Source organism: Microtus ochrogaster, linkage group LG8 (assembly GCF_000317375.1).
Source record: "Microtus ochrogaster isolate Prairie Vole_2 linkage group LG8, MicOch1.0, whole genome shotgun sequence".
Taxonomy (NCBI): domain Eukaryota; kingdom Metazoa; phylum Chordata; class Mammalia; order Rodentia; family Cricetidae; genus Microtus; species Microtus ochrogaster.
The window spans coordinates 8,007,539-8,013,858 of NC_022033.1; the positions used below are offsets into that span (position 1 = coordinate 8,007,539).

The window sequence follows — 6,320 nt, forward strand, 5'->3', positions numbered from 1 at the left end:
AGAAGAGCCAGCCTATAGTCAATGGTCCACAGCCTTGTTCTTCATCTTATCTGTCTGGCTTGGTTATCTCATACCCAGCCCTCTTCATCTTCCTCAGTTCCCTGAACTTCATCATCTTAATCTTTAATCTTTTTAACCCTAGCCTTAAAGACAAATTAAAATGAGATTTTTAGCACGGTCTCCTAGCACCCTGAGTTATTTCTTGTAGGGGGAGATGAGGGTATTAGAGACCATAGGAGGGCGGTAGGGGGATACCTAGGGAGCCTGGCAGCCTAAAAGCTGATGAGAAAAGGTACAGAAGAAATCAGTCAAGCTGACACCTCTGCTGTAGACTTCCAGCCTGTAGCATTGTGGGAAAATAAATTCCTGATTAAGCTGCCCAACCTGTGGCCCTTTACTATTGCAGCCATAGTACATCAGTGACTATGCTGGTGATGGAACAAGATGCAGGAATACATTTTCTAAGAGGGTTTGAGTAGGGCTGAAGGGTGGAGACTCCCAGCCGAGCTCTGAAGGCTGGGCTTCCACTGGAAAAGAGGGGCCACTGTTTGTTTTTGACTCCCTATAAGCCTTTTTAATTATTTTTTTATAAAATTATGCATGTGTATGCATGTGTCTGTGTGTATTTGCATGTGTGAGTACAGTGCCTGCGGAAGCCATAATGGGGTATCAGGATTTTGGAGCTGAGGTTACAGCTGCTTGTGAGCCGCCTACGCGGGTGCTGGGAACCGAACCCTGGTCCTTTGTAGGAGGAGCAGAAAATGCTCTGAACAACTGAGCAGCTCCAGGACCTGGAAGCCTTTTTTGTTACTGAAAGAAAATTCATCAAATTACAAAACATTCATTCATGTTATAACTTCAGTTATGGTTAAGTTTGGGAGAAAACTGCCCGTATTTGACATATTCTGTAATAGGGGCTGTTACGCTCCTAACATTGCAAGAAATACCTTGAACATACCTGCTCCTTCATTTGAAATGTCATTATTTTAAAAAAAAATCATTCAGAAATGTCAGCAATTTACAAGGCAGCAAGATTTAATGATTAATATTTTATAAAGTTTAACTCTTTTATCTATATTTTAAAGGAAACTATAATATAACTAGACTTGCACCTTACTTGTCATGCCTTCTCCTTCCTTCCAGAGAGATCACAGCTGCACATGCGTGTTAGATTTTTGTGCTTCTTTGTGTCACGTGTGTGGTTCTCTCTCTTTTAAGGAGGGAGATGAACGCAGCGTCGGTGTGGCATGCTGCTCCTCATCTTGCTGTGAATGTGGAACTTACACAGGTTTGCCAAGGTGTACTTGGCTCTGAATGAATCGCAGTTTATTCTCTGGCCCCGCTGTTGATAAGAAATGAGGTTGTTTTGCTCTTTCAACTGTGACAAACAGCAGTAGTGACTGTCTCTGCATTTGACACTTGGTGCCTCCCTCAGCTCACTCGGCAAACCCTCACTCCAGCCTTTACTGCACCAAGTATCCCCCAGAGATACGGGTCAACCATACGAAGGATCTACTGATCCAGGCTGCATAGAGACGATGCCATCTACTTCTGTGGCTTTGGTTCAGATTTGAATTCCAGCCTCCAGATGTTGGGAGGCACGCATCATTTATTATGACATTATATTAGAAGGATTATACACAAGAAGACAATTATTCATCCTGCTAACCACACTATTGCTCAAGGAAAGACACAGAAAACAGCTCTGTTACCTGTTCTCAGAGGGAATCATGAATCCCGGCTCCCTGAGCAAAGGCAGGCATTGGAGGAGGAAGCACAAACTCAGCTAGAAATCCATGAGAATTCCCCACTAAGCTCTCCCACACTGCAATTGTCTCCATGAAACAACTAAAGGTGGGGTTAAGAGTTGACAGTTTTAGACTGTGAGTCTAGGGTGTGCTTACATTTCATTGTTTATCTTTGTGCCAAAATTCAGGGCTTCATAATTTTTTGGTCCGTATATACATGTTCATGTGTGTGTTGGTGCTCGTGTGTGTGTGTGTGTGTGTACCATCAGACCTGGACTCGCGTTCTCCTACTTACAGATTGTATCTCACGTTCCAGGGATCTCACTCTTGGGGGAAGGTAGAACGGTAGGTGCCTATGCCCTTCTCAGTTAGAAAGAAGGGGCCCTGTCATATTAACATGGCAGTTTAAACAGGCATCTGTGTAAATGCATACCATGCAGTTATGAGAATAACATCTGGCTATGATTATATAGCTTATCACATGACAGCTAGAGATGCTGGCTTCATATATGACCTTATTGAATATTCAAAACCATTCAACACAATAGGAATTGCTGTCTCCAGTTCAGAGAGGATGATATGGAAGTCCAGGAAGGTTCAGCAACTCATTTCCATAGAAGAACCGGGCTGACAGCCTGGTCTGTCTGACTCAGGACCACAGTCTCGCCTCCTCTTTGAGCTATACTTTATGTTCCAGAGATACTAGAAGAAACAGATACTGGCACAGCCTTCAAAGGCCTCTCAATCGATTGTTGTGAGCTTTATAATAAGGAAAGCTTTATAATATTTTCCCAACATCTGCTCCTATTACACGTAGTGGATAGAATATACTAGATGGTCATAAGTGGAATCGTGACGGAATATATCAATGAAGGCACACGAGCATGTGTGAGTGGGAGCTTGGAGAAAGAGGACTGTGTCTAGAGAAAGTATAAGCCGGCAGACACAAGCACTTGTGCAAAAGCAGAGATGGAGCTCTGGGCAGGGTGAGGGAGCACTGTGGAGCAGGCTGATGGTCGCAAGCTCTGTGAAGAGCAGGTGATGCAGCTGCAAACTGATGAAAAGGATTCACGGGGACCTGGTACGAAAGCAGACATCCATGCTGTGACAGTCTCAATCTTCAGTCAGCGGGCATCGCTCTGATTTGCTTTCTGTGGCTGTGATACAAATAAATAAGTCAAATAAGACATTGGCTAAAGCAGTTACATGGAGGAAAGCACTTGTTTGGCTTCTATGTCCAGGCCACAGGCCGTCAACAAGAACAGTCAGGATAGGAAAACAAGCAGAAACCATGGAAGAATATTGGTTGCTGGTTCGCTCACAGATCCAGGCATAGCTAGCTTTCTCATAAAACCCAGGACTGCCAGCCTAGGGATGGTGCCGTCCACAATGAGCTAGGGCCCTGCAACATCAATTAGCCATCAAGACAGTCCCCTCACAGACAGACCAGTCTAATACTGGAAATCTCTTAGTTGAGATTCCCCTCTTAGATAGCTCCAGGCAGAGTCAAGTTATCAGTTAAAGCTAACTAAGACAACCATAACTCAACGTATTGACCGACCATTTCTGGCAAACACTTACTAACACAGATCCTTAAAATCCTCATTTCTTTTTAAACCCAAGGGGAAGGGAACCTAAATCATTTGTGGTGAGCCCTAATGATGTATGTGAAAGTTCACACAGTCCCACTGAAACCACAGAAAATCATCTTGACAAAGAATATTCTTTTAGTTTCTGACTCTTAATTTAACAAGAACCATGCAGAAGGGAAAATCAGGGCAGGAAAATATCTCAACTGAAATGGCACTTAGATTGAAATATTCAACATGAGCAGGAATTGGGAAACAAGTCGCAATTCTCTGGGCCCTTAATCATTTTCCTTGTGCCAGGAAACCACGCACATTTTTTAAGCAACTGTAAAGTGTCTCCCTTTCCCCTCGGCCCGTGGGAAAGGTCGTCACACAAATGATCTAACTACATACAATGGCACCAGAGAGACTGGGATTTATACTCGCAAGGAACGCACAGACACGTAACTCACGAGCGATGTTGACACAGTGAGCAATAGAGAGTCTCAGAGGACCCCAGATCAGGCCTACGGCTCCCATAGATTTAGTTCATTGTTGAGTTATACAACGTTTTATCTTCCGAACTGTCATTGGATAGAATGCATTCTGGGCTTGTAACTGCTGAACTATGGGGGCTTCATTTGACGGGCATCAAGTGGCCTGTGTTTCGTTATGTTTCAACATAAAGTTTCACCCATAATTCTGTGGTGACCTGGGTGTTTATGGCCCAGAGGGTGTGATTTATGGAGCAAGCCAGATTCTGGAAGGACGCTTTCCAGCCTCAGGAGACTGTGGCTGAATGGCCATGTCATGAGAGAGTACAGATCTCCGGCCCCTTGCACGGAGTTTATTAGGGTCTCGTTAAGACAGTCACTGCCCCTCTACACTCAATGCCGTTCTAGCATTTTGAAGAAAGATAAACAGTTGGGTAATTTATATCGGTATCATTGAAAGGCCAAGGCGGCTCCCATCTCTAAGTATAAAGCCATTGAATGAACTAGCAGCAAAAGCCAGGTACAGACAACTGTTTTATATCAATAAACCATTGAGCTTCTCTCTCAAATGTGAAATGCCAATGGCAGCTTTGAAGGCATATCTCTTCCCCTTTCCTATTCATCTCTTCTGCTCCTGGGGACTTAATGGCATATCCACAATAATAATTGAATATATAGCTTTCATTTTAATTAAAAATCAGTGAAAAATATTAAAACCTTTAACAAGTACACACAGGAGATGACTGCTCCTTGTATTTAATTACCCAACCATTCGGCAATAAATGAGAATCACGTTCTGATTATGCAATGTGATTAGGGAAAAAGTGTCTTTTGCTATCAGAAGAGAGAGCTGGACAATTCCAAATTAGGTTTTGAAAAGAAGCTGGGGAGGCAGTTCTAAATTAGTTTTTTTGAGAATAAGATTGACAGTTAATATGTATGCTAATTGATGTTGTACATTTCCTAGGTATGTCCCATGGCTGTCTGCAAAACTGTCCAAAGGATGCTTCCTAAAAGTCCCTTTTAACAGGTGTGAGGTTGGAGCCACGTAGGTTAGAGGCCCTGTATCGATCTCCCTTGGGATACTGGATAGAGCAGGTCCTAGCTACCACCCTGAGAAGGGCTCCTTCAGCCCCAGGAATTAATAGCAAGTTTGGGAGCAACCTGGTCTACAGAACTGAAAACATGCCATGCTCATGGTAAGTTCCCAGTTGTTGGTATCACGTGTTCTCATCCTCACAAATGTGCACCACACACACACACACACACACACACACACACACACACACGTACCCACGCATATACAACCAAAGAATATTGTTTCAGGATACTTCAAGACAGTGACACCAGAAGCTACTGAATAAATTGGTCACAAGAAATCAGACTTGCTTTGGTTGTTATCTTGGTTCCCAGGTATGACTTGAGTTAAACCCATTCTCTTGACCTATTTATTTAATCATCTATAAAAACTCATGGGCTAAAAGTCAATATTTCAACAAACCTACATATTAACACACATCCTGGTTTCAGCTTACACAGAGGGATTAGCTCTCTCTGTCTAGGTAATTTTGACCTTCATGGCAGGTCCTATTGCTGGATTTTGAAAGGAATGATTTACCCCTCAGTGATATTGTTTTGAATTCTTCAAATTGCAAGACATGAAAATTACACGGTAGGCGCAGGAGCAAATGTGCTTAGGGCTTGCATTTTCCCACTGTGAGCTAAGAACAATAGATAAATGCTAATTGCATTGTAGGTCTGTACTGCGTGGATGGACACAGTGGCTCCTGGAGGGAAATAGTATCCAACAGCACTGCTGATTAATTGGGTTAATTAAAACTCCTGTCATCTACTTCTTTACTTCACCTCCATGTCTAAGCAAATGCTTAAGAAATAGCCAAAGCAGTGCCACCAAGCCATGTTTTATTTTTTTTTGGAAGTTTTATAATTATATTTATGTACAGAAAACTCAACAGTACATTTAACCCAGTTTAGTGGTGAGTTCTTTGGCCTTTGCCTTTTCCAGCTTGGCAATTCGAGCCACAGATTTAGGACCCAGAACGTTGCCTCCCCAGTGGTGGCGGATCTCATCATATCTGTCGTTGTAATTGGTCCTAATAGCTTGGCCAGAGCACCCTTGTCTTCCGAGTTAACCTGTGTGAAGGCAACAGTGGTGCACGTCTTCCGATGGACCAGCCGCCCCAGCCTGGCCTTTCCCTTGATGATGCAGTAGGGGACCCCCATCTTGCGACACAGAGCAGGCAGGAAGACCACCAGCTCAATGAGGTCTACGTCGTGGGCAATCACCACCAGCTGAGCCTTCTTGTTCTCCACCAAGGTGGTGACTGTACTGACTGACTCCTGCTCGAAGGACAGGTGGTCTCTCAGTCGGGACATCCCCTTTGCCGGCAGCTTTCTTCTCAGCACGGGCCAGCAGCCTCTGCTTCTTTTCCTGCTTGGTCTCTGGCCTGTACTTGTGGGCAAGTTTAAGCAACTGGGTAGCTGTTTGC

At 43.8% G+C, this 6,320-nt stretch overlaps 1 pseudogene; it reads right to left on the reverse strand.

The window, feature by feature from the left end:
- Positions 1–5,791: 5,791 nt before the first annotated feature.
- LOC101990457 lies at positions 5,792–6,316 on the reverse strand (annotated as a pseudogene).
- Between the last annotated feature and the right edge of the window lie 4 nt (positions 6,317–6,320).